Genomic DNA, 27,570 nt, shown 5'->3' with positions numbered 1-27,570 from the left:
TGCAGGGCTTATTTCCCATAAACATCTCACAAACAATTTTCTTTGTGACTGCAAAATTATCTTTTCATCCTGTGATGAACTTGCTCAGAGTCCATTCATTTGAGTTTCCTGTATTCAGGAATTTATGTCAGCTTTCCAGATTTCAAGAAAATGATTCACAAAGAAATGATCAAGAAATGATTCAAAGTATGGAAAGATAGCTTCACAATAAGCAGTAAAGACAAATTGTGCAAGCACATTCAAAGAATCTGCTTAGTTTCTTCAATTGTCCTTACCTTCAATATTGTAAAGAAATGGATGTGTGAGAAATAAAATGAAAATGCCGTGACCCGGATTCGAACCAGGGTTGCTGCGGCCACAGCGCAGAGTACTAACCACTATACGATCATGGCAACTTAAACGAGCCAGGTAGGAGTCGAACCTACAATCTGCTGATCCGTAGTCAGATGCGTTATCCAATGCGCCACTGGCCCAGCTGTCTTATGCCACTTGGAGTGTTCATCATGTTTTTGAACCTGTTTTAAGCTTTGATGGTTATTAAAGTATAAACAGAATCAAATTTTGAGAGTTGACTGTACACTTGCTGCAGGGCTTATTTCCCATAAACATCTCACAAACAATTTTTTTTGTGACTGCAAAATGATCTTTTCAGCCTGTGATGAACTTGCTCAGAGTCCATTCATTTGAGTTTCCTGTATTCAGGAATTTATGTCAGCTTTCCAGATTTCAAGAAAATGATTCACAAAGAAATGATTCAAAGTATGGAAAGATAGCTTCACAATAAGCAGTAAAGACAAATTGTGCAAGCACATTCAAAGAATCTGCTTAGTTTCTTCAATTGTCCTTACCTTAAATATTGTAAAGAAATGGATGTGTGAGAAATAAAATGAAAATGCCATGACCCGGATTCGAACCGGGGTTGCTGCGGCCACAACGCAGAGTACTAACCACTATACGATCACGGCAACTTAAATGAGCCAGGTAGGAGTTTAACCTACAATCTGCTGATCTGTAGTCAGATGCGTTATCCATTACGCCACTGGCCCAGCTGTCTTATGCTACTTGGAGTGTTCATCATGTTTTTGAACCTGTTTCAAGCTTTGATGGTTATTGAAGTATATACAGAATCAAATTTTCAGAGTTGACTGTACACTTGCTGCAGGGCTTATTTCCCATAAAGATCTCACAAACAATTTTCTTTGTGACTGCAAAATTATATTTTCAGCCTGTGATGAACTTGCTCAGAGTCCATTCATTTGAGTTTCTTGTATTCAGGAATTTATGTCAGCTTTCCAGATTTCAAGAAAATGATTCACAAAGAAATGATCAAGAAATGATTCAAAGTATGGAAAGATAGCTTCACAATAAGCAGTAAAGACAAATTGTGCAAGCACATTCAAAGAATCTGCTTAGTTTCTTCAATTGTCCTTACCTTCAATATTGTAAAGAAATGGATGTGTGAGAATTAAAATGAAAATGCCGTGACCCGGATTCGAAACAGGGTTGCTGCGGCCACAACGCAGAGTGCTAACCACTATATGATCACGGCAACTTAAACGAGCCAGGTAGGAGTTGAACCTACAATCTGCTGATCCGTAGCCAGATGCGTTATCCAATGTGCCACTGGCCCAGCTGTCTTATGCCACTTGGAGTGTTCATCATGTTTTTGAACCTGTTTCAAGCTTTGATGGTTATTGAAGTATATACAGAATAAAATTTTGAGAGTTGACTGTACACTTGCTGCAGGGCTTATTTCCCATAAACATCTCACAAACAATTTTTTTTGTGACTGCAAAATGATCTTTTCAGCCTGTAATGAACTTGCTCAGAGTCCATTCATTTGAGTTTCCTGTATTCAGGAATTTATGTCAGCTTTCCAGATTTCAAGAAAATGATTCACAAAGAAATGATCAAGAAATGATTCAAAGTATGGAAAGATAGCTTCACAATAAGCAGTAAAGACAAATTGTGCAAGCACATTCAAATAATCTGCTTAGTTTCTTCAATTGTCCTTACCTTCAATATTGTAAAGAAATGGATGTGTGAGAAATAAAATGAAAATGCCGTGACCCGGATTCGAACCGGGGTTGCTGCGGCCACAACGCAGCGTACTAACCACTATACGATCACGGCAAATTAAACGAGCCAGGTAGGAGTCGAACCTACAATCTGCTGATCCGTAGTCAGACGCTTTATCCATTGCGCCACTGGCCCAGCTGTCTTATGCCACTTGGAGTGTTCATCATGTTTTTGAACCTGTTTCAAGCTTTGATGGTTATTCAAGTATATACAGAATCAAATTTTGAGAGTTGACTGTACACTTGCTGCAGGGCTTATTTCCCATAAACATCTCACAAACAATTTTCTTTGTGACTGCAAAATGATCTTTTCAGCCTGTGATGAACTTGCTCAGAGTCAATTCATTTGAGTTTCCTGTATTCAGGAATTTATGTCAGCTTTCCAGATTTCAAGAAAATGATTCACAAAGAAATGATCAAGAAATCATTCAAAGTATGGAAAGATAGCTTCACAATAAGCAGTAAAGACAAATTGTGCAAGCACATTCAAAGAATCTGCTTAGTTTCTTCAATTGTCCTTACCTTCAATATTGTAAAGAAATGGATGTGTGAGAAATAAAATGAAAATGCCGTGACCCGGATTCGAACCGGGGTTGCTGCGGCCACAACGCAGAGTACTAACCACTATACGACCACGGCAACTTAAACGAGCCAGGTAGGAGTCTAACCTACAATCTTCTGATCCGTAGTCAGACGTGTTATCCATTGCGCCACTGGCCCAGCTGCCTTATGCCTCTTGGAGTGTTCATCATGTTTTTGAACCTGTTTCAAGCTTTGATGGTTATTGAAGCATATACAGAATCAAAGTCTGAGAGTTGACTGTACACTTGCTGCAGGGCTTATTTCCCATAAACATCTCACAAACAATTTTCTTTGTGACTGCAAAATGATCTTTTCAGCCTGTGATGAAGTTGCTCAGAGTCCATTCATTTGAGTTTCCTGTATTCAGGAATTTATGTCAGCTTTCCAGATTTCAAGAAAATGATTCACAAAGAAATGATCAAGAAATTATTCAAAGTATGGAAAGATAGCTTCACAATAAGCAGTAAAGACAAATTGTGCAAGCACATTCAAAGAATCTACTTAGTTTCTTCAATTGTCCTTACCTTCAATATTGTAAAGAAATGGATGTGTGAGAAATAAAATGAAAATGCCGTGACCCGGATTCAAACCGGGGTTGCTGCGGCCACAACGCAGAGTACTAACCACTATACGACCACGGCAACTTAAACTAGCCAGGTAGGAGTCGAACCTACAATCTGCTGATCCGTAGTCAGACACTTTATCCGTTGCGCCACTGGCCCAGCTGTCTTATGCCACTTGGAGTGTTCATCATGTTTTTGAACCTGTTTCAAGCTTTGATGGTTATTGAAGTATATACAGAATCAAATTTTGAGAGTTGACTGTACACTTGCTGCAGGGCTTATTTCCCATAAACATCTCACAAACAATTTTCTTTGTGACTGCAAAATGATCTTTTCAGCCTGTGATGAACTTGCTCAGAGTCAATTCATTTGAGTTTCCTGTATTCAGGAATTTATGTCAGCTTTCCCGATTTCAAGAAAATGATTCACAAAGAAATGATCAAGAAATGATTCAAAGTATGGAAAGATAGCTTCACAATAAGCAGTAAAGACAAATTGTGCAAGCACATTCAAAGAATCTGCTTAGTTTCTTCAATTGTCCTTACCTTCAATATTGTAAAGAAATGGATGTGTGAGAAATAAAATGAAAATGCCGTGACCCAGATTCGAACCAGGGTTGCTGCGGCCACAACGCAGAGTACTAACCACTATACGATCACGGCAACTTAAACGAGCCAGGTAGGAGTCGAACCTACAATCTTCTGATCCGTAGTCAGACGCGTTATCCATTGCGCCACTGGCCCAGCTGTCTTATGCCACTTGGAGTGTTCATCATGTTTTTGAACCTGTTTCAAGCTTTGATGGTTATTGAAGTATATACAGAATCAAAGTCTGAGAGTTGACTGTACACTTGCTGCAGGGCTTATTTCCCATAAACATCTCACAAACAATTTTCTTTGTGACTGCAAAATGATCTTTTCAGCCTGTGATGAAGTTGCTCAGAGTCCATTCATTTGAGTTTCCTGTATTCAGGAATTTATGTCAGCTTTCCAGATATCAAGAAAATGATTCACAAAGAAATGATCAAGAAATGATTCAAAGTATGGAAAGATAGCTTCACAATAAGCAGTAAAGACAAATTGTGCAAGCACATTCAAAGAATCTGCTTAGTTTCTTCAATTGTCCTTACCTTCAATATTGTAAAGAAATGGATGTGTGAGAAATAAAATGAAAATGCCGTGACCCGGATTCGAACCGGGGTTGCTGCGGCCACAACGCAGAGTACTAACCACTATACGATCACGGCAAATTAAACTAGCCAGGTAGGAGTCGAACCTACAATCTGCTGATCCGTAGTCAGATGCTTTATCCATTGCGCCACTGGCCCAGCTGTCTTATGTCACTTGGAGTGTTCATCATGTTTTTGAACCTGTTTCAAGCTTTGATGGTTATTCAAGTATATACAGAATCAAATTTTGAGAGTTGACTGTACACTTGCTGCAGGGCTTATTTCCCATAAACATCTCACAAACAATTTTCTTTGTGACTGCAAAATGATCTTTTCAGCCTGTGATGAACTTGCTCAGAGTCCATTCATTTGAGTTTCCTGTATTCAGGAATTTATGTCAGCTTTCCAGATTTCAAGAAAATGATTCACAAAGAAATGATCAAGAAATGATTCAAAGTATGGAAAGATAGCTTCACAATAAGCAGTAAAGACAAATTGTGCAAGCACATTCAAAGAATCTGCTTAGTTTCTTCAATTGTCCTTACCTTCAATATTGTAAAGAAATGGATGTGTGAGAAATAAAATGAAAATGCCGTGACCCGGATTCGAACCGGGGTTGCTGCGGCCACAACGCAGAGTACTAACCACTATACGATCACGGCAACTTAAACGAGCCAGGTAGGAGTTGAACCTTCAATCTTCTGATCCGTAGTCAGACGCGTTATCCATTGCGCCACTGGCCCAGCTGCCTTATGCTTTTTGGAGTGTTCATCATGTTTTTGAACCTGTTTCAAGCTTTGATGGTTATTGAAGTATATACAGAATCAAAGTCTGAGAGTTGACTGTACACTTGCTGCAGGGCTTATTTCCCATAAACATCTCACAAACAATTTTCTTTGTGACTGCAAAATGATCTTTTCAGCCTGTGATGAAGTTGCTCAGAGTTCATTCATTTGAGTTTCCTGTATTCAGGAATTTATGTCAGCTTTCCAGATTTCAAGAAAATGATTCACAAAGAAATGATCAAGAAATGATTCAAAGTATGGAAAGATAGCTTCACAATAAGCAGTAAAGACAAATTGTGCAAGCACATTCAAAGAATCTACTTAGTTTCTTCAATTGTCCTTACCTTCAGTATTGTAAAGAAATGGATGTGTGAGAAATAAAATGAAAATGCCGTGACCCGGATTCGAACCGGGGTTGCTGGGGCCACAACACAGAGTACTAACCACTATACAATCACGGCAACTTAAACTAGCCAGGTAGGAGTCGAACCTTCAATCTTCTGATCCGTAGTCAGACGCGTTATCCATTGCGCCACTGGCCCAGCTGTCTTTTGCCACTTGGAGTGTTCATCATGTTTTTGAACCTGTTTCAAGCTTTGATGGTTATTGAAGTATATACAGAATCAAATTTTGAGAATTGACTGTACACTTGCTGCAGGGCTTATTTCCCATAAACATCTCACAAACAATTTTCTTTGTGACTGCAAAATGATCTTTTCAGCCTGTGATGAACTTGCTCAGAGTCCATTCATTTGAGTTTCCTGTATTCAGGAATTTATGTCAGCTTTCCAGATTTCAAGAAAATGATTCACAAAGAAATGATCAAGAAATGATTCAAAGTATGGAAAGATAGCTTCACAATAAGCAGTAAAGACAAATTGTGCAAGCACATTCAAAGAATCTGCTTAGTTTCTTCAATTGTCCTTACCTTCAATATTGTAAAGAAATGGATGTGTGAGAAATAAAATGAAAAAGCCGTGACCCAGATTCGAACAAGGGTTGCTGCGGCCACAACGCAGAGTACTAACCACTATACGATCACGGCAACTTAAACGAGCCAGGTAGGAGTCGAACCTACAATCTTCTGATCTGTAGTCAGACGCTTTATCCTTTGCGCCACTGGATCAGCTGTCTTATGCCACTTGGAGTGTTCATCATGTTTTTGAACCTGTTTCAAGCTTTGATGGTAATTGAAGTATATACAGAATCAAAGTCTGAGAGTTGACTGTACACTTGCTGCAGGGCTTATTTCCCATAAACATCTCACAAACAATTTTCTTTGTGACTGCAAAATGATCTTTTCAGCCTGTGATGAAGTTGCTCAGAGTCCATTCATTTGAGTTTCCTGTATTCAGGAATTTATGTCAGCTTTCCAGATTTCAAGAAAATGATTCACAAAGAAATGATCAAGAAATGATTCAAAGTATGGAAAGATAGCTTCACAATAAGCAGTAAAGACAAATTGTGCAAGCACATTCAAAGAATCTGCTTAGTTTCTTCAATTGTCCTTACCTTCAATATTGTAAAGAAATGGATGTGTGAGAAATAAAATGAAAATGCCGTGACCCGGATTCGAACCAGGGTTGCTGCGGCCACAACGCAGAGTACTAACCACTATACGATCACGGCAAATTAAACGAGCCAGGTAGGAGTCGAACCTACAATCTGCTGACCCGTAGTCAGATGCTTTATCCATTGCGCCACTGGCCCAGCTGTCTTATGCCACTTGGAGTGTTCATCATGTTTTTGAACCTGTTTCAAGCTTTGATGGTTATTGAAGTATATACAGAATCAAATTTTGAGAGTTGACTGTACACTTGCTGCAGGGCTTATTTCCCATAAACATCTCACAAACAATTTTCTTTGTGACTGCAAAATGATCTTTTCAGCCTGTGATGAACTTGCTCAGAGTCAATTCATTTGAGTTTCCTGTATTCAGGAATTTATGTCAGCTTTCCAGATTTCAAGAAAATGATTCACAAAGAAATGATCAAGAAATGATTCAAAGTATGGAAAGATAGCTTCACAATAAGCAGTAAAGACAAATTGTGCAAGCACATTCAAAGAATCTGCTTAGTTTCTTCAATTGTCCTTACCTTCAATATTGTAAAGAAATGGATGTGTGAGAAATAAAATGAAAATGCCGTGACACGGATTCGAACCTGGGTTGCTGCGGCCATAACGCTGAGTACTAACCACTATACGACCACGGCAACTTAAACGAGCCAGGTAGGAGTCGAACCTACAATCTGCTGATCAGTAGTCAGACGCTTTACCTGTTGCGCCACTGGCCCAACTGTCTTATGCCACTTGGAGTGTTCATCATGTTTTTGAACCTGTTTCAAGCTTTGATGGTTATTCAAGTATATACAGAATCAAATTTTGAGAGTTGACTGTACACTTGCTGCAGGGCTTATTTCCCATAAACATCTCACAAACAATTTTCTTTGTGACTGCAAAATGATCTTTTCAGCCTGTGATGAACTTGCTCAGAGTCAATTCATTTGAGTTTCCTGTATTCAGGAATTTATGTCAGCTTTCCAGATTTCAAGAAAATGATTCACAAAGAAATGATCAAGAAATGATTCAAAGTATGGAAAGATAGCTTCACAATAAGCAGTAAAGACAAATTGTGCAAGCACATTCAAAGAATCTGCTTAGTTTCTTCAATTACCTTCAATATTGTAAAGAAATGGATGTGTGAGAAATAAAATGAAAATGCCGTGACCCGGATTCGAACTGGAGTTGCTGCAGCCACAACGCAGAGTACTAACCACTATACGATCACGGCAACTTAAACAAGCCAGGTAGGAGTCGAACCTACAATCTTCTGATCCGTAGTCAGACGCGTTATCCTTTGCGCCACTGGCCCAGCTATATTATGCCACTTGGAGTGTTCATCATGTTTTTGAACCTGTTTCAAGCTTTGATGGTTATTGAAGTATATACAGAATCAAATTTTGAGAGTTGACTGTACACTTGCTGCAGGGCTTATTTCCCATAAACATCTCACAAACAATTTTCTTTGTGACTGCAAAAATAAGATTTTACTTACCGATAAATCTATTTCTCGTAGTCCGTAGTGGATGCTGGGACTCCGTAAGGACCATGGGGAATAGCGGCTCCGCAGGAGACAGGGCACAAGAATAAAAGCTTTAGGATCAGGTGGTGTGCACTGGCTCCTCCCCCTATGACCCTCCTCCAAGCCTCAGTTAGGATACTGTGCCCGGACGAGCGTACATAATAAGGAAGGGTATTGAATCCCGGGTAAGACTCATACCAGCCACACCAATCACACCGTACAACTCGTGATCTGAACCCAGTTAACAGTATGATAAAACGAAAAGGAGCCTCTGAAAAGATGGCTCACAACAATAATAACCCGAATTTTTGTAACAATAACTATATACAAGTATTGCAGACAATCCGCACTTGGGATGGGCGCCCAGCATCCACTACGGACTAGGAGAAATAGATTTATCGGTAAGTAAAATCTTATTTTCTCTGACGTCCTAGTGGATGCTGGGACTCCGTAAGGACCATGGGGATTATACCAAAGCTCCCAAACGGGCGGGAGAGTGCGGATGACTCTGCAGCACCGAATGAGAGAACTCCAGGTCCTCCTCAGCCAGGGTATCAAATTTGTAGAATTTAGCAAACGTGTTCCCCTGACCAAGTAGCTGCTCGGCAAAGTTGTAAAGCCGAGACCCCTCGGGCAGCCGCCCAAGATGAGCCCACTTTCCTTGTGGAATGGGCTTTTACCGATTTTGGCTGTGGCAGGCCTGCCACAGAATGTGCAAGCTGAATTGTACTACAAATCCAACGAGCAATCGTCTGCTTAGAAGCAGGAGCACCCAGTTTGTTGGGTGCATACAGGATAAACAGTGAGTCAGATTTTCTGACTCCAGCCGTCCTGGAAACATATATTTTCAGGGCCCTGACAACGTCAAGCAACTTAGAGTCCTCCAAGTCCCTAGTAGCCGCAGGTACCACAATAGGTTGGTTCATGTGAAATGCAGAAACCACCTTAGGTAGAAATTGAGGACGAGTCCTCAATTCTGCCCTGTCAGAATGAAAAATTAAGTAAGGGCTTTTATATGATAAAGCCGCCAATTCTGACACACGCCTGGCTGAAGCCAGGGCTAACAGCATCGTCACCTTCCATGTGAGATATTTTAAGTCCACAGTGGTGAGTGGTTCAAACCAATGTGACTTTAGGAAACTCAACACAACATTGAGATCCCAAGGTGCCACTGGAGGCACAAAAGGAGGCTGTATATGCAGTACCCCTTTTACAAATGTCTGAACTTCAGGCACTGAAGCCAGTTCTTTCTGGAAGAAAATCGACAGGGCCGAAATTTGAACCTTAATGGACCCTAATTTTAGGCCCATAGATAGTCCTGTTTGCAGGAAATGGAGGAAACGACCATGTTGAAATTCCTCTGTAGGGGCCTTCTTGGCCTCACACCACGCAACATATTTTCGCCAAATGCGGTGATAATGTTTTGCGGTTACGTCCTTCCTGGCCTTGACCAGGGTAGGGATGACTTCATCTGGAATGCCTTTTTCCTTCAGGATCCGGCGTTCAACCGCCATGCCGTCAAACGCCGCCGCGGTAAGTCTTGGAACAGACAAGGCCCCTGCTGGAGCAGGTCCTTTCTTAGAGGTAGAGGCCACGGTTCGTCCGTGAGCATCTCTTGAAGTTCCGGGTACCAAGTCCTTCTTGGCCAATCCGGAACCACGAGTATAGTTCTTACTCCTCTCCTTCTTATGATTCTCAGTACTTTTGGTATGAGATGCAGAGGAGGGAACACATACACTGACTGGTACACCCACGGCGTTACCAGAGCGTCCACCGCTATTGCCTGAGGGTCCCTTGACCTGGCGCAATATCTGTCTAGTTTTTTGTTTAGACGGGACGCCATCATGTCCACCTTTGGTTTTACCCAACGGTTTACTATCAGGTGGAAGACTTCTGGGTGAAGTCCCCACTCTCCCGGGTGGAGGTCGTGTCTGCTGAGGAAGTCTGCTTCCCAGTTGTCCACTCCCGGAATGAACACTGCTGACAGTGCTATCACATGATTTTCCGCCCAGCGAAGAATCCTTGCAGCTTCTGCCATTGCCCTCCTGCTTCTCGTGCCGCCCTGTCTGTTTACGTGGGCGAGTGACGTGATGTTGTCCGATTGGATCAATACCGCCTGACCCTGAAGCAGGGGTTTCGCTTGACTTAGGGCATTGTAAATGGCCCTTAGTTCCAGAATGTTTATATGAAGAGATGTTTCCATGCTTTACCACAAGCCCTGGAAATTTCTTCCCTGTGTGACTGCTCCCCAGCCTCTCGGGCTTGCATTTCTTGCATGGAATCTTCCGAATGGAATCGCTTCGTAAGAAGCCACCATTTTTCCCAGGACCCTCGTGCACTGATGCACTGACACCTGGCCTGGTTTTAGGAGGTTCCTGACTAGCTCGGATAACTCCCTGGCCTTCTCCTCCGGGAGAAACACCTTCTTCTGGACTGTGTCCAGAATCATTCCTAGGAACAGTAGACGTGTCGTTGGAATCAGCTGCAATTTTGGAATATTTAGGATCCACCCGTGCTGACGTAACACTACCTGAGATAGTGCTACTCCGACTTCTAACTGTTCCCTGGACCTTGCCCTTATCAGGAGATCGTCCAAGTAAGGGATAATTAAGATGCCTTTTCTTCGAAGAAGAATCATCATTTCGGCCATTACCTTGGTAAAGACCCGAGGTGCCGTGGACAACCCAAACGGCAGCGTCTGAAACTGATAATGACAGTTTTGTACTACAAACCTGAGGTACCCTTGGTGAGAAGGGTAGATTGGGACGTGGAGATAAGCATCTTTGATGTCCAGAGACACCATATAGTCCCCTTCTTCCAGGTTCGCTATCACCGCTCTGAGTGACTCCATCTTGAATTTGAACCTTTTTATGTAAGTGTTCAAGGATTTCAGATTTAAAATTGGTCTCACCGAGCCGTCCGGCTTCGGTACCACAAACAGCGTGGAATAATACCCCTTTCCCTGTTGTAGGAGGGGTACCTTGATTATCACCTGCTGGGAATACAGCTTGTGAATGGCTTCCAAAACTGCCTCCCTGTCGGAGGGAGACTTTGGTAGAGCAGACTTCAGGAACCGGCGAGGGGGAAACGCCTCAAATTCCAGTTTGTACCCCTGCGATACTACCTGTAGAATCCAGGGGTCCACTTGCGAGTGAGCCCACTGAGCGTTGAAATTCTTGAGACGGGCCCCCACCATGTCTGAGTCTGCTTGTAAAGCCCCAGCGTCATGCTGAAGACTTGGCAGAAGCAGGGGAGGGCTTCTGTTCCTGGGAAGCGGCTGCATGGTGCAGTCTTTTTCCTCTTCCTCTGCCCCGGGGCAGAAAAGAGTGGCCTTTTGCTCGCTTGTACTTATGGGAACGAAAGGACTGAGTTTGAAAAGATGGTGTCTTTTTCTGCTGATGTGAAGTGACCTGGGGTAAAAAGGTGGACTTTCCAGCCGTTGCCGTGGCCACCAGGTCCGATAGACCAGCCCCAAATAACTACTCCCCTTTATACGGCAATACTTCCATATGTCGTTTAGAATCCGCATCCCCTGACCACTGGCGCGTCCATAACGCTCTTCTGGCAGAAATGGACATAGCACTTACTCTTGATGCCAGGGTGCAAATATCCCTCTGTGCATCACGCATATATAGTAATGCATCCTTCAAATGCTCTATAGTTAACAATATATTGTCCCTATCCAGGGTATCAATATTTTCAGTCAGGGAATCCGACCACGCGACTCCAGCACTGCACATCCAGGCTGAAGCGATTGCTGGTCGCAGTATAACACCAGTATGTGTGTATATACTTTTTAGGATATTTTCCAGCCTTCTATCAGCTGGTTCTTTGAGGGCGGCCGTATCAGGAGACGGTAACGCTACTTGTTTAGATAAACGTGTGAGCGCCTTATCTACCCTAGGGGGTGTTTCCCAACGCGTCCTAACCTCTGACGGGAAAGGATATAGTGCCAATAATTTATTAGAAATTAGCAGTTTTTAGTCGGGGGAAACCCACGCTTTATCACACACCTCATTTAATTCATCTGACTCAGGAAAAACTATTGGTAGTTTTTTCACACCCCACATAATACCCTTCTTTGTGGTACTTGTAGTGTCAGAAATGTTCAATGCCTCCTTCATTGCCGTGATCATGTAACGTGTGGCCCTACTGGACATTACGTTTGTCTCCTCACCGTCGACACTAGACTCAGTATCTGTGTCTGGGTCTGTGTCGACCCACTGAGGTAACGGGCGTTTTAGGGCCCCTGACGGTGTCTGAGACGCCTGGACAGGCACTAATTGATTTGCCGGCTGTCTCATGTCGTCAACAGTTTTTTGCAAAGTGCTGACATTATCACTTAATTCTTTAAACACGATCATCCAGTCAGGTGTCGACTCCCTAGGGGGTGACATCACTAACCCAGGCAATTGCTCCGCCTCCACATCATTTTCCTCCTCATACATGTCGACACACACGTACCGACACACAGCACACACACCGGGAATGCTCTGATAGAGGACAGGACCCCACTAGCCCTTTGGAGAGACAGAGGGAGAGTCTGCCAGCACACACCAAGCGCTATATATATATACAGGGATAACCTTATATAAGTGTTATTCCCTTATAGCTGCTGTTTATTATTATTAGCTGCCAATAGTGCCCCCCCTTCTCTTTTTTACCCTGATTCTGTAGCAGGTCTGCAGGGGAGAGTCAGGGAGCCGTCCTTCCAGCGGAGCTGTGAGGGAAAATGGCGCTTGTGTGCTGAGGAGATAGGCTCCGCCCCTTCACGACGTCCTTATCTCCCGCTCTTTTCTGTAAAAATGGCAGGGGTTAAAATACATCCATATAGCCCAGGAGCTATATGTGATGTATTCTTTTGCCAACCTAAGGTATTATCTGTTTATATTGCGTCTCAGGGCGCTCCCCCCCCAGCGCCCTGCACCCTCAGTGACCGGAGTGTGAAGTGTGCTGAGAGCAATGGCGCACAGCTGCGGTGCTGTGCGCTACCTTAGTCTGAAGACAGGACCGTCTTCTGCCGCCGATTTCACCGGACCTCTTCGCTCTTCTGGCTCTGTAAGGGGGCCGGCGGCGCGGCTCCGGGACCCATCCAGGCTGAACCTGTGATCGTCCCTCTGGAGCTAATGTCCAGTAGCCTAAGAAGCCCAATCCACTCTGCACGCAGGTGAGTTCGCTTCTTCTCCCCTTAGTCCCACGATGCAGTGAGCCTGTTGCCAGCAGGACTCACTGAAAATAAAAAACCTAAAATAAACTTTTATTCTAAGCAGCTCAGGAGAGCCACCTAGCCTGCACCCTTCTCGTTCGGGCACAAAAATCTAACTGGAGGAGGGTCATAGGGGGAGGAGCCAGTGCACACCACCTGATCCTAAAGCTTTTATTCTTGTGCCCTGTCTCCTGCGGAGCCGCTATTCCCCATGGTCCTTACGGAGTCCCAGCATCCACTAGGACGTCAGAGAAATGATCTTTTCAGCCTGTGATGAACTTGCTCAGAGTCCATTTATTTGAGTTTCCTGTATTCAGGAATTTATTTCAGCTTTCCAGATTTCAAGAAAATGATTCACAAAGAAATGATCAAGAAATGATTCAAAGTATGGAAAGATAGCTTCACAATAAGCAGTAAAGACAAATTGTGCAAGCACATTCAAAGAATCTGCTTAGTTTCTTCAATTGTCCTTACCTTCAATATTGTAAAGAAATGGATGTGTGAGAAATAAAATGAAAATGCCGTCACCCGGATTCGAACCGGGGTTGCTGCGGCCACAACGCAAAGTACTAACCACTATACGATCACGGCAACTTAAATGAGCCAGGTAGGAGTCGAACCTACAATCTTCTGATCTGTAGTCAGACGCGTTATCCATTGCGCCACTGGCCCAGCTGTCTTATGCCATTTGGAGTGTTCATCATGTTTTTGAACCTGTTTCAAGCTTAGATGGTTATTGAAGTATATACAGAATCAAATTTTGAGAGTTGACTGTACACTTGCTGCAGGGCTTATTTCCCATAAACATCTCACAAACAATTTTCTTTGTGACTGCAAAATGATCTTTTCAGCCTGTGATGAACTTGCTCAGAGTCCATTCATTTGAGTTTCCTGTATTCAGGAATTTATGTCAGCTTTCCAGATTTCAAGAAAATGATTCACAAAGAAATGATCAAGAAATGATTCAAAGTATGGAAAGATAGCTTCACAATAAGCAGTAAAGACAACTTGTGCAAGCACATTCAAAGAATCTGCTTAGTTTCTTCAATTGTCCTTACCTTCAATATTGTAAAGAAATGGATGTGTGAGAAATAAAATGAAAATGCCGTGACCCGGATTCGAACCGGGGTTGCTGCGGCAACAACGCAGAGTACTAACCACTATACGATCACGGCAACTTAAACGAGCCAGGTAGGAGTCGAACCTACAATCTGCTGATCCGTAGTCAGATGCGTTATCCATTGCGCCACTGGCCCAGCTGTCTTATGCTACTTGGAGTGTTCATCTTGTTTTTGAACCTGTTTCAAGCTTTGATGGTTATTGAAGTATATACAGAATCAAATTTTGAGAGTTGACTGTACACTTGCTGCAGGGCTTATTTCCCATAAACATCTCACAAACAATTTTCTTTGTGACTGCAAAATGATCTTTTCAGCCTGTGATGAACTTGCTCAGAGTCCATTCATTTGAGTTTCCTGTATTCAGGAATTTATGTCAGCTTTCCAGATTTCAAGAAAATGATTCACAAAGAAATGATCAAGAAATGATTCAAAGTATGGAAAGATAGCTTCACAATAAGCAGTAAAGACAACTTGTGCAAGCACATTCAAAGAATCTGCTTAGTTTCTTCAATTGTCCTTACCTTCAATATTGTAAAGAAATGGATGTGTGAGAAATAAAATGAAAATGCCGTGACCCGGATTCGAACCGGGGTTGCTGCGGCAACAACGCAGAGTACTAACCACTATACGATCACGGCAACTTAAACGAGCCAGGTAGGAGTCGAACCTACAATCTGCTGATCCGTAGTCAGATGCGTTATCCATTGCGCCACTGGCCCAGCTGTCTTATGCTACTTGGAGTGTTCATCTTGTTTTTGAACCTGTTTCAAGCTTTGATGGTTATTGAAGTATATACAGAATCAAATTTTGAGAGTTGACTGTACACTTGCTGCAGGGCTTATTTCCCATAAACATCTCACAAACAATTTTCTTTGTGACTGCAAAATGATCTTTTCAGCCTGTGATGAACTTGCTCAGAGTCCATTCATTTGAGTTTCCTGTATTCAGGAATTTATGTCAGCTTTCCAGATTTCAAGAAAATGATTCACAAAGAAATGATCAAGAAATGATTCAAAGTATGTAACGATAGCTTCACAATAAGCAGTAAAGACAAATTGTGCAAGCACATTCAAAGAATCTGCTTAGTTTCTTCAATTGTCCTTCCCTTTAATATTGTAAAGAAATGGATGTGTGAGAAATAAAAATAAGATTTTACTTACCGATAAATCTATTTCTCGTAGTCCGTAGTGGATGCTGGGACTCCGTCAGGACCATGGGGATTAGCGGCTCCGCAGGAGACAGGGCACAAAAATAAAAGCTTTAGGACTAGGTGATGTGCACTGGCTCCTCCCCCTATGACCCTCCTCCAAGCCTCAGTTAGGATACTGTGCCCGGACGAGCGTACACAATAAGGAAGGATTTTGAATCCCGGGTAAGACTCATACCAGCCACACCAATCACACCGTATAACCTGTGATCTGAACCCAGTTAACAGTATGACAAACGTAGGAGCCTCTGAACAGACGGCTCACAACAATAACAACCCGATTTTTTTGTAACAATAACTATGTACAAGTATTGCAGACAATCCGCACTTGGGATGGGCGCCCAGCATCCACTACGGACTACGAGAAATAGATTTATCGGTAAGTAAAATCTTATTTTCTCTGACGTCCTAGTGGATGCTGGGACTCCGTCAGGACCATGGGGATTATACCAAAGCTCCCAAACGGGCGGGAGAGTGCGGATGACTCTGCAGCACCGAATGAGAGAACTCCAGGTCCTCTTTAGCCAGGGTATCAAATTTGTAGAATTTTACAAACGTGTTCTCCCCCGACCACGTAGCTGCTCGGCAGAGTTGTAATGCCGAGACCCCTCGGGCAGCCGCCCAAGATGACCCCACCTTCCTTGTGGAATGGGCCTTGATAGATTTAGGCTGTGGCAGGCCTGCCACAGAATGTGCAAGTTGAATTGTGCTACAAATCCAACGAGCAATTGTCTGCTTAGAAGCAGGAGCACCCAGCTTGTTGGGTGCATACAGTATAAACAGCGAGTCAGATTTTCTGACTCCAGCCGTCCTTGAAATATATATTTTCAATGCCCTGACAACGTCCAGCAATTTGGAATCCTCCAAATCGCTAGTAGCCGCAGGCACCACAATAGGCTGGTTCAGGTGAAACGCTGAAACCACCTTAGGCAGAAACTGAGGACGCGTCCGCAGTTCTGCCCTGTCCGAATGGAAAATCAGATATGGGCTTTTATACGATAAAGCCGCCAATTCTGACACTCTCCTGGCTCCACAATCCGGAGCCACGAGTATCGTTCTTACTCCCCTTTGCCGTATAATTCTCAGTACTTTTGGTATGAGAGGCCGAGGAGGAAACACATACACTGACTGGAACACCCACGGTGTTACCAGAGCGTCCACAGCTATTGCCTGAGGGTCTCTTGACCTGGCGCAATACCTGTCCAGTTTTTTGTTGAGGCGGGACGCCATCATATCCACCTTTGGTTTTTCCCAACGGTTCACAATCATGTGGAAGACTTCTGGATGAAGTCCCCACTCTCCCGGGTGTAGATCGTGTCTGCTGAGGAAGTCCGCTTCCCAGTTGTCCACTCCCGGAATGAACACTGCTGACAGTGCTATCACATGATCTTCCGCCCAGCGAAGAATCCTTGCAGCTTCTGCCATTGCCCTCCTGCGACTTGTGCCGCCCTGTCTGTTTACGTGGGCGACTGCCGTGATGTTGTCCGACTGGATCAACACCGGCTGACCCTGAAGCAGGGGTTTTGCCAGGCTTAGAGCATTGTAAATCGCTCTTAGCTCCAGTATATTTATGTGAAGAGACATCTCCAGGCTTGACCACACTCCCTGGAAGTTTCTTCCCTGTGTGACCGCTCCCCAGCCTCTCAGACTGGCATCCGTGGTCACCAGGACCCAGTCCTGTATGCCGAATCTGCGGCCCTCTAACAGATGAGCACTCTGCAACCACCACAGAAGAGACACCCTTGTCCGTGGAGACAAAGTTATCCGCTGATGCATCTGCAGATGCGATCCGGACCATTTGTCCAGCAGATCCCACTGAAAAGTTCGTGCGTGGAATCTGCCGAATGGAATCGCTTCGTAAGAAGCCACCATTTTTCCCAGGACTCTTGTGCATTGATGCACAGACACTTTTCCTGGTTTTAGGAGGTTCCTGACAAGTTCGGATAACTCCCTGGCTTTCTCCTCCGGAAGAAACACCTTTTTCTGAACCGTGTCCAGAATCATTCCCAGGAACAGCAGACGTGTCGTCGGGGTCAATTGAGATTTTGGAAAATTCAGAATCCACCCGTGCTGTTGCAGCACTACTTTGGTTAGTGCTACTACGTCCCCCAGCTGTTCTCTGGACCTTGCCCTTATCAGGAGATCGTCCAAGTAAGGGATAATTAATACGCCTTTTCTTCGCAGAAGAAACATCATTTCGGCCATTACCTTGGTAAAGACCCGAGGTGCCGTGGACAATCCAAACGGCAGCGTCTGAAACTGATAATGACAGTTTTGCACCACGAACCTGAGGTACCCTTGATGTGAAGGGCAAATTGGGACATGCAGGTAAGCATCCTTGATGTCCAGGGACACCATAAAGTCCCCTTCTTCCAGATTCGCTATCACTGCTCTGAGTGACTCCATCTTGAACTTGAATTTTTGTATGTACAGGTTCAAAGATTTCAGATTTAGAATAGGTCTTACCGAGCCGTCCGGCTTCGGTACCACAAATAGTGTGGAATAATACCCCTTTCCCTGTTGTAGGAGGGGTACCTTGACTATCACCTGCTGAGAATACAGCTTGTGAATGGCTTCCAATACCGTCGCCCTGTCTGAGGGAGACGTTGGCAGAGCAGACTTTAGGAACCGGCGAGGGGGAGACTTCTCGAATTCCAACCTGTAACCCTGAGATACTACCTGCAAGATCCAGGGGTCCACCTGTGAGTGAGCCCACTGTGCGCTGAAATTCTTGAGTCGACCCCCCACCGCCCCTGAGTCCGCTTGTAAAGCCCCAACGTCATGCTGAGGGCTTTGCAGAAGCCGGGGAGGGCTTCTGCTCCTGGGAGGGAGCTGCTTGGTGCACTCTCTTACCCTTTCCTTTGCCTCGGGGCAGATATGACTGTCCTTTTGCCCGCTTGTTCTTATAGGAACGAAAGGACTGCGGCTGAAAAGACGGTGTCTTTTTCTGTTGGGAGGGGACCTGAGGTAAAAAGGTGGATTTCCCGGCTGTTGCCGTGGCCACCAAATCCGATAGACCGACCCCAAATAATTCCTCCCCTTTATACGGCAATACTTCCATATGCCGTTTGGAATCCGCATCACCTGACCACTGTCGCGTCCATAAACTTCTTCTGGCAGATATGGACATCGCACTTACTCTCGATGCCAGAGTGCAAATATCCCTCTGAGCATCTCGCATATAAAGAAAAGCATCCTTTAATTGCTCTATAGTCAATAAAATACTGTCCCTATCCAGGGTATCAATATTTTCAGTCAGGGAATCCGACCAAACCACCCCAGCACTGCACATCCATGCAGAGGCGATGGCTGGTCGCAGTATAACACCAGTATGAGTGTATATACTTTTCAGGGTAGTTTCCAGCCTCCTATCAGCTGGATCCTTGAGGGCGGCCGTTTCAGGAGACGGTAACGCCACTTGTTTTGATAAGCGTGTGAGTGCCTTATCCACCCTAGGGGGTGTTTCTCAGCGCGCCCTAACCTCTGGCGGGAAAGGATATAATGCCAATAACTTCTTTGAAATTAGCAGTTTTCTATCGGGGTTAACCCACGCTTCATCACACACTTCATTCAATTCCTGTGATTCAGGAAAAAATAAGATTTTACTTACCGATAAATCTATTTCTCGTAGTCCGTAGTGGATGCTGGGACTCCGTCAGGACCATGGGGATTAGCGGCTCCGCAGGAGACAGGGCACAAAAATAAAAGCTTTAGGACTAGGTGGTGTGCACTGGCTCCTCCCCCTATGACCCTCCTCCAAGCCTCAGTTAGGATACTGTGCCCGGACGAGCGTACACAATAAGGAAGGATTTTGAATCCCGGGTAAGACTCATACCAGCCACACCAATCACACCGTATAACCTGTGATCTGAACCCAGTTAACAGTATGACAAACGTAGGAGCCTCTGAACAGACGGCTCACAACAATAACAACCCGATTTTTTTGTAACAATAACTATGTTCAAGTATTGCAGACAATCCGCACTTGGGATGGGCGCCCAGCATCCACTACGGACTACGAGAAATAGATTTATCGGTAAGTAAAATCTTATTTTCTCTGACGTCCTAGTGGATGCTGGGACTCCGTCAGGACCATGGGGATTATACCAAAGCTCCCAAACGGGCGGGAGAGTGCGGATGACTCTGCAGCACCGAATGAGAGAACTCCAGGTCCTCTTTAGCCAGGGTATCAAATTTGTAGAATTTTACAAACGTGTTCTCCCCTGACCACGTAGCTGCTCGGCAGAGTTGTAATGCCGAGACCCCTCGGGCAGCCGCCCAAGATGAGCCCACCTTCCTTGTGGAATGGGCCTTGATAGATTTAGGCTGTGGCAGGCCTGCCACAGAATGTGCAAGTTGAATTGTGCTACAAATCCAACGAGCAATCGTCTGCTTAGAAGCAGGAGCACCCAGCTTGTTGGGTGCATACAGTATAAACAGCGAGTCAGATTTTCTGACTCCAGCCGTCCTTGAAATATATATTTTCAATGCCCTGACAACGTCCAGCAACTTGGAATCCTCCAAATCGCTAGTAGCCGCAGGCACCACAATAGGCTGGTTCAGGTGAAACGCTGAAACCACCTTAGGCAGAAACTGAGGTCGCGTCCGCAGTTCTGCCCTGTCCGAATGGAAAATCAGATATGGGCTTTTATACGATAAAGCCGCCAATTCTGACACTCTCCTGGCTGAAGCCAGGGCCAGTAGCATGGTTACTTTCCATGTAAGATATTTCAAATCCACCGATTTGGGTGGCTCAAACCAATGGGATTTGAGAAAATCCAAAACTACATTAAGATCCCACGGAGCCACTGGGGGCACAACCGGGGGCTGTATATGTAGTACTCCTTTTACAAAAGTCTGGACTTTAGGAACTGAAGCCAATTCTTTCTGGAAGAAAATCGACAGGGCCGAAATTTGAACCTTAATGGACCCTAATTTGAGGCCCATAGACAATCCTGTTTGCAGGAAATGTAGGAATCGACCCAGTTGAAATTCCTCCGTCGGGGCCTTCCTGGCCTCACACCACGCAACATATTTTCTCCAAATGCGGTGATAATGTTGTGCAGTCACGTCCTTCCTGGCTTTTACCAGGGTAGGGATGACCTCTTCCGGAATGCCTTTTTCCCTTAGAATTCGGTGTTCAACCGCCATGCCGTCAAACGCAGCCGCGGTAAGTCTTGGAATAGACACGTCCCTGCTGAAGCAGGTCCCGTCTTAGAGGTAGAGGCCACGGATCTTCCGTGAGCATCTCCTGAAGTTCCGGGTACCAAGTTCTTCTTGGCCAATCCGGAGCCACGAGTATCGTTCTTACTCCCCTTTGCCGTATAATTCTCAGTACTTTTGGTATGAGAGGCAGAGGAGGAAACACATACACTGACTGGAACACCCACGGTGTTACCAGAGCGTCCACAGCTATTGCCTGAGGGTCTCTTGACCTGGCGCAATACCTGTCCAGTTTTTTGTTGAGGCGGGACGCCATCATATCCACCTTTGGTTTTTCCCAACGGTTCACAATCATGTGGAAGACTTCTGGATGAAGTCCCCACTCTCCCGGGTGTAGATCGTGTCTGCTGAGGAAGTCCGCTTCCCAGTTGTCCACTCCCGGAATGAACACTGCTGACAGTGCTATCACATGATCTTCCGCCCAGCGAAGAATCCTTGCAGCTTCTGCCATTGCCCTCCTGCGACTTGTGCCGCCCTGTCTGTTTACGTGGGCGACTGCCGTGATGTTGTCCGACTGGATCAACACCGGCTGACCCTGAAGCAGGGGTTTTGCCAGGCTTAGAGCATTGTAAATCGCTCTTAGCTCCAGTATATTTATGTGAAGAGACATCTCCAGGCTTGACCACACTCCCTGGAAGTTTCTTCCCTGTGTGACCGCTCCCCAGCCTCTCAGACTGGCATCCGTGGTCACCAGGACCCAGTCCTGTATGCCGAATCTGCGGCCCTCTAACAGATGAGCACTCTGCAACCACCACAGAAGAGACACCCTTGTCCGTGGAGACAAAGTTATCCGCTGATGCATCTGCAGATGCGATCCGGACCATTTGTCCAGCAGATCCCACTGAAAAGTTCGTGCGTGGAATCTGCCGAATGGAATCGCTTCGTAAGAAGCCACCATTTTTCCCAGGACTCTTGTGCATTGATGCACAGACACTTTTCCTGGTTTTAGGAGGTTCCTGACAAGTTCGGATAACTCCCTGGCTTTCTCCTCCGGAAGAAACACCTTTTTCTGAACCGTGTCCAGAATCATTCCCAGGAACAGCAGACGTGTCGTCGGGGTCAATTGAGATTTTGGAAAATTCAGAATCCACCCATGCTGTTGCAGCACTACTTTGGTTAGTGCTACTACGTCCCCCAGCTGTTCTCTGGACCTTGCCCTTATCAGGAGATCGTCCAAGTAAGGGATAATTAATACGCCTTTTCTTCGCAGAAGAAACATCATTTCGGCCATTACCTTGGTAAAGACCCGAGGTGCCGTGGACAATCCAAACGGCAGCGTCTGAAACTGATAATGACAGTTTTGCACCACGAACCTGAGGTACCCTTGATGTGAAGGGCAAATTGGGACATGCAGGTAAGCATCCTTGATGTCCAGGGACACCATAAAGTCCCCTTCTTCCAGATTCGCTATCACTGCTCTGAGTGACTCCATCTTGAACTTGAATTTTTGTATGTACAGGTTCAAAGATTTCAGATTTAGAATAGGTCTTACCGAGCCGTCCGGCTTCGGTACCACAAATAGTGTGGAATAATACCCCTTTCCCTGTTGTAGGAGGGGTACCTTGACTATCACCTGCTGAGAATACAGCTTGTGAATGGCTTCCAATACCGTCGCCCTGTCTGAGGGAGACGTTGGCAGAGCAGACTTTAGGAACCGGCGAGGGGGAGACTTCTCGAATTCCAACCTGTAACCCTGAGATACTACCTGCAGGATCCAGGGGTCCACCTGTGAGTGAGCCCACTGTGCGCTGAAATTCTTGAGTCGACCCCCCACCGCCCCTGAGTCCGCTTGTAAAGCCCCAACGTCATGCTGAGGGCTTTGCAGAAGCCGGGGAGGGCTTCTGCTCCTGGGAGGGAGCTGCTTGGTGCACTCTCTTACCCTTTCCTTTGCCTCGGGGCAGATATGACTGTCCTTTTGCCCGCTTGTTCTTATAGGAACGAAAGGACTGCGGCTGAAAAGACGGTGTCTTTTTCTGTTGGGAGGGGACCTGAGGTAAAAAGGAGGATTTCCCGGCTGTTGCCGTGGCCACCAAATCCGATAGACCGACCCCAAATAATTCCTCCCCTTTATACGGCAATACTTCCATATGCCGTTTGGAATCCGCATCACCTGACCACTGTCGCGTCCATAAACTTCTTCTGGCAGATATGGACATCGCACTTACTCTCGATGCCAGAGTGCAAATATCCCTCTGAGTATCTCGCATATAAAGAAAAGCATCCTTTAATTGCTCTATAGTCAATAAAATACTGTCCCTATCCAGGGTATCAATATTTTCAGTCAGGGAATCCGACCAAACCACCCCAGCACTGCACATCCATGCAGAGGCGATGGCTGGTCGCAGTATAACACCAGTATGAGTGTATATACTTTTCAGGGTAGTTTCCAGCCTCCTATCAGCTGGATCCTTGAGGGCGGCCGTTTCAGGAGACGGTAACGCCACTTGTTTTGATAAGCGTGTGAGTGCCTTATCTACCCTAGGGGGTGTTTCCCAGCGCGCCCTAACCTCTGGCGGGAAAGGATATAATGCCAATAACTTCTTTGAAATTAGCAGTTTTCTATCGGGGTTAACCCACGCTTCATCACACACTTCATTCAATTCCTCTGATTCAGGAAAAACTACAGGTAGTTTTTTCAGACCCCACATAATACCCCTTTTTGTGGTACTTGCAGTATCAGAGATATGCAAAGCCTCCTTCATTGCCGTGATCATATAACGTGTGGCCCTACTGGAAAATACGTTTGTTTCTTCACCGTCGACACTAGATTCGGTGTCCGTGTCTGGGTCTGTGTCGACCGACTGAGGTAAAGGGCGTTTTACAGCCCCTGTCGGTGTCTGAGACGCCTGGACAGGTACTAACTGGTTTGCCGGCCGTCTCATGTCGTCAACTGATTTTTGTAACGTGCTGACATTATCACGTAATTCCATAAACAAAGCCATCCATTCCGGTGTCGACTCCCTAGGGGGTGACATCACCATTACCGGCAATTGCTCCGCCTCCACACCAACATCGTCCTCATACATGTCGACACACACGTACCGACACACAGCAGACACACAGGGAATGCTCTTATCGAAGACAGGACCCCACTAGCCCTTTGGGGAGACAGAGGGAGAGTTTGCCAGCACACACCCAAGCGCTATAAATATATAGGAACAACCCTACAGAAGTGTTGTTTCCTTTATAGCAGCTTAATATATCAATATCACCAAAAAAGTGCCCCCCCTCTCTGTTTTTTTACCCTGTTTCTGTAGTGCAGTGCAGGGGAGAGTCCTGGGAGCCTTCCTCGCAGCGGAGCTGTGCAGGAAAATGGCGCTGTGTGCTGAGGAGATAGGCCCCGCCCCCTATTTCGGCGGGCTCTTCTCCCGGTGTTTGTGAGACCTGGCAGGGGTTAAATACATCCATATAGCCCCAGGGGCTATATGTGATGTATTTTTAGCCAGAACAAGGTATTATCATTGCTGCCCAGGGCGCCCCCCCCCCAGCGCCCTGCACCCTCAGTGACCGCTGGTGTGAAGTGTGCTGACAACAATGGCGCACAGCTGCAGTGCTGTGCGCTACCTCATGAAGACTGAAAAGTCTTCTGCCGCCGGTTTCTGGACCTCTTCACTTTTCGGCATCTGCAAGGGGGTCGGCGGCGCGGCTCCGGGACCGGACTCCATGGCTGGGCCTGTGTTCGATCCCTCTGGAGCTAATGGTGTCCAGTAGCCTAAGAAGCCAATCCATCCTGCACGCAGGTGAGTTCACTTCTTCTCCCCTAAGTCCCTCGTTGCAGTGAGCCTGTTGCCAGCAGGACTCACTGAAAATAAAAAACCTAATAACTTTTTCTAAGCAGCTCTTTAGGAGAGCCACCTAGATTGCACCCTGCTCGGACGGGCACAAAAACCTAACTGAGGCTTGGAGGAGGGTCATAGGGGGAGGAGCCAGTGCACACCACCTAGTCCTAAAGCTTTTATTTTTGTGCCCTGTCTCCTGCGGAGCCGCTAATCCCTATGGTCCTGACGGAGTCCCAGCATCCACTAGGACGTCAGAGAAATGAAAATGCCGTAACCCGGATTCGAACCAGGGTTGCTGCGGCCTCAACGCAGAGTACTAACCACTATACGATCACAGCAACTTAAACGAGCCAGGCAGGAGTCGAACCTACAATCTGCTGATTCGTAGTCAGATGCATTATCCATTGCGCCACTGGCCCAGCTGCCTTATTCCTCTTGGAGTGTTCATCATGTTTTTGAACCTGTTTCAAGCTTTGATGGTTATTCAAGTATATACAGAATCAAAGTCTGAGAGTTGACTGTACACTTGCTGCAGGGCTTATTTCCCATAAACATCTCACAAACAATTTACTTTGTGACTGCAAAATTATCTTTTCAGCCTGTGATGAAGTTGCTCAGAATCCATTTATTTGAGTTTCCTGTATTCAGGAATTTATGTCAGCTTTCCAGATTTCAAGAAAATGATTCACAAAGAAATGATCAAGAAATGATTCAATGTATGGAAAGATAGCTTCACAATAAGCAGTAAAGACAAATTGTGCAAGCACATTCAAAGAATCTACTTAGTTTCTTCAATTGTCCTTACCTTCAATATTGTAAAGAAATGGATGTGTGAGAAATAAAATGAAAATGCCATGACCCGGATTCGAACCGGGGTTGCTGCGGCCACAACGCAGAGTACTAACCACTATACGATCACGGCAACTTAAACGAGCCAAGCAGGAGTCGAACCTACAATATTCTGATCCGTAGTCAGACGCGTTATCCATTGCGCCACAGGCCCAGCTGTCTTATGCCATTTGGAGTGTTCATCATGTTTTTGAACCTGTTTCAAGCTTTGATGGTTATTGAAGTATATACAGAATCAAATTTTCAGAGTTGACTGTACACTTGCTGCAGGGCTTATTTCCCATAAACATTTCACAAACAATTTTTTTTGTGACTGCAAAATGATCTTTTCAGCCTGTGATGAACTTGCTCAGAGTCCATTCATTTGAGTTTCCTGTATTCAGGAATTTATGTCAGCTTTCCAGATTTCAAGAAAATGATTCACAAAGAAATGATTCAAAGTATGGAAAGATAGCTTCACAATAAGCAGTAAAGACAAATTGTGCAAGCACATTCAAAGAATCTGCTTAGTTTCTTCAATTGTCCTTACCTTCAATATTGTAAAGAAATGGATGTGTTAGAAATAGAATGAAAATGCCGTGATCCGGATTCGAACCAGGTTTGCTGCGGCCACAACGCAGAGTACTAACCACTATACGATCACGGCAACTTAAACGAGCCAGGTAGGAGTCGAACCTACAATCTGCTGATCCATAGTCAGACACATTATCCAATGCGCCACTGGCCCAGTTGTATTATGCCACTTGGAGTGTTTATCATGTTTTTGAACCTGTTTCAAGCTTTGATGGTTATTGAAGTATATACAGAATCAAATTTTGAGAGTTGACTGTACACTTGCTGCAGGGCTTATTTCCCATAAACATCTCACAAACAATTTTCTTTGTGACTGCAAAATGATCTTTTCAGCCTGTGATGAACTTGCTCAGAGTCCATTCATTTGAGTTTCCTGTATTCAGGAATTTATGTCAGCTTTCCAGATTTCAAGAAAATGATTCACAAAGAAATGATCAAGAAATGATTCAAAGTATGGAAAGATAGCTTCACAATAAGCAGTAAAGACAAATTGTGCAAGCACATTCAAAGAATCTGCTTAGTTTCTTCAATTGTCCTTACCTTCAATATTGTAAAGAAATGGATGTGTGAGAAATAAAATGAAAATGCCGTGACACGGATTTGCTGCGGCCACAACGCAGAGTACTAACCACTATACGATCACGGCAACTTAAACGAGCCAGGTATGAGTCGAACCTACAATCTGCTGATCCGTAGTCAGATGCATTATCCATTGCGCCACTGGCCCAGCTGCCTTATTCCTCTTGGAGTGTTCATCATGTTTTTGAACCTGTTTCAAGCTTTGATGGTTATTCAAGTATATACAGAATCAAAGTCTGAGAGTTGACTGTACACTTGCTGCAGGGCTTATTTCCCATAAACATCTCACAAACAATTTTCTTTGTGACTGCAAAATGATCTTTTCAGCCTGTGATGAACTTGCTCAGAGTCCATTCATTTGAGTTTCCTATATTCAGGAATTTATGTCAGCTTTCCAGATTTCAAGAAAATGATTCACAAAGAAATGATCAAGAAATGATTCAATGTATGGAAAGATAGCTTCACAATAAGCAGTAAAGACAAATTGTGCAAGCACATTCAAAGAATCTACTTAGTTTCTTCAATTGTCCTTACCTTCAATATTGTAAAGAAATGGATGTGTGAGAAATAAAATGAAAATGCCATGACCCGGAATCGAACCGGGGTTGCTGCGGCCACAACGCAGAGTACTAACCACTATACGATCACGGCAACTTAAACGAGCCAAGCAGGAGTCGAACCTACAATATTCTGATCCGTAGTCATACGCGTTATCCATTGCGCCACTGGCCCAGCTGTCTTATGCCACTTGGAGTGTTCATCATGTTTTTGAACC

The 27,570-nt window shown here is 44.9% G+C and overlaps 17 non-coding genes across 17 annotated transcripts; all 17 read right to left on the bottom strand.

Annotated features, from left to right (window-relative positions):
• Positions 1-320: 320 nt before the first annotated feature.
• Positions 321-392, bottom strand: TRNAH-GUG (transfer RNA histidin (anticodon GUG)). The gene has a single exon. It is a non-coding gene; the product is annotated as a tRNA-His (tRNA).
• A 501-nt stretch (positions 393-893) lies between these two features.
• On the bottom strand, positions 894-965 carry TRNAH-GUG (transfer RNA histidin (anticodon GUG)). Its single transcript has one exon. It is a non-coding gene; the product is annotated as a tRNA-His (tRNA).
• Positions 966-2,061: 1,096 nt separating this feature from the next.
• TRNAH-GUG (transfer RNA histidin (anticodon GUG)) lies at positions 2,062-2,133 on the bottom strand. The gene has a single exon. It is a non-coding gene; the product is annotated as a tRNA-His (tRNA).
• Positions 2,134-2,645: 512 nt separating this feature from the next.
• TRNAH-GUG (transfer RNA histidin (anticodon GUG)) lies at positions 2,646-2,717 on the bottom strand. The gene has a single exon. It is a non-coding gene; the product is annotated as a tRNA-His (tRNA).
• A 1,176-nt stretch (positions 2,718-3,893) lies between these two features.
• TRNAR-ACG (transfer RNA arginine (anticodon ACG)) lies at positions 3,894-3,966 on the bottom strand. Its single transcript has one exon. It is a non-coding gene; the product is annotated as a tRNA-Arg (tRNA).
• Positions 3,967-4,397: 431 nt separating this feature from the next.
• Positions 4,398-4,469, bottom strand: TRNAH-GUG (transfer RNA histidin (anticodon GUG)). The gene has a single exon. It is a non-coding gene; the product is annotated as a tRNA-His (tRNA).
• Positions 4,470-4,981: 512 nt separating this feature from the next.
• On the bottom strand, positions 4,982-5,053 carry TRNAH-GUG (transfer RNA histidin (anticodon GUG)). Its single transcript has one exon. It is a non-coding gene; the product is annotated as a tRNA-His (tRNA).
• An 8-nt stretch (positions 5,054-5,061) lies between these two features.
• TRNAR-ACG (transfer RNA arginine (anticodon ACG)) lies at positions 5,062-5,134 on the bottom strand. Its single transcript has one exon. It is a non-coding gene; the product is annotated as a tRNA-Arg (tRNA).
• Positions 5,135-6,733: 1,599 nt separating this feature from the next.
• On the bottom strand, positions 6,734-6,805 carry TRNAH-GUG (transfer RNA histidin (anticodon GUG)). The gene has a single exon. It is a non-coding gene; the product is annotated as a tRNA-His (tRNA).
• Positions 6,806-7,975: 1,170 nt separating this feature from the next.
• Positions 7,976-8,048, bottom strand: TRNAR-ACG (transfer RNA arginine (anticodon ACG)). Its single transcript has one exon. It is a non-coding gene; the product is annotated as a tRNA-Arg (tRNA).
• A 6,015-nt stretch (positions 8,049-14,063) lies between these two features.
• On the bottom strand, positions 14,064-14,136 carry TRNAC-ACA (transfer RNA cysteine (anticodon ACA)). Its single transcript has one exon. It is a non-coding gene; the product is annotated as a tRNA-Cys (tRNA).
• A 511-nt stretch (positions 14,137-14,647) lies between these two features.
• On the bottom strand, positions 14,648-14,720 carry TRNAR-ACG (transfer RNA arginine (anticodon ACG)). The gene has a single exon. It is a non-coding gene; the product is annotated as a tRNA-Arg (tRNA).
• A 511-nt stretch (positions 14,721-15,231) lies between these two features.
• Positions 15,232-15,304, bottom strand: TRNAR-ACG (transfer RNA arginine (anticodon ACG)). Its single transcript has one exon. It is a non-coding gene; the product is annotated as a tRNA-Arg (tRNA).
• A 9,756-nt stretch (positions 15,305-25,060) lies between these two features.
• On the bottom strand, positions 25,061-25,132 carry TRNAL-GAG (transfer RNA leucine (anticodon GAG)). Its single transcript has one exon. It is a non-coding gene; the product is annotated as a tRNA-Leu (tRNA).
• Positions 25,133-25,644: 512 nt separating this feature from the next.
• On the bottom strand, positions 25,645-25,716 carry TRNAH-GUG (transfer RNA histidin (anticodon GUG)). The gene has a single exon. It is a non-coding gene; the product is annotated as a tRNA-His (tRNA).
• An 8-nt stretch (positions 25,717-25,724) lies between these two features.
• TRNAR-ACG (transfer RNA arginine (anticodon ACG)) lies at positions 25,725-25,797 on the bottom strand. The gene has a single exon. It is a non-coding gene; the product is annotated as a tRNA-Arg (tRNA).
• Positions 25,798-27,374: 1,577 nt separating this feature from the next.
• TRNAH-GUG (transfer RNA histidin (anticodon GUG)) lies at positions 27,375-27,446 on the bottom strand. The gene has a single exon. It is a non-coding gene; the product is annotated as a tRNA-His (tRNA).
• Between the last annotated feature and the right edge of the window lie 124 nt (positions 27,447-27,570).

Source organism: Pseudophryne corroboree, chromosome 6 (genome assembly GCF_028390025.1).
Source record: "Pseudophryne corroboree isolate aPseCor3 chromosome 6, aPseCor3.hap2, whole genome shotgun sequence".
Lineage (NCBI taxonomy): Eukaryota > Metazoa > Chordata > Amphibia > Anura > Myobatrachidae > Pseudophryne > Pseudophryne corroboree.
This window is presented reverse-complemented; position numbering and strand designations above follow the sequence as displayed.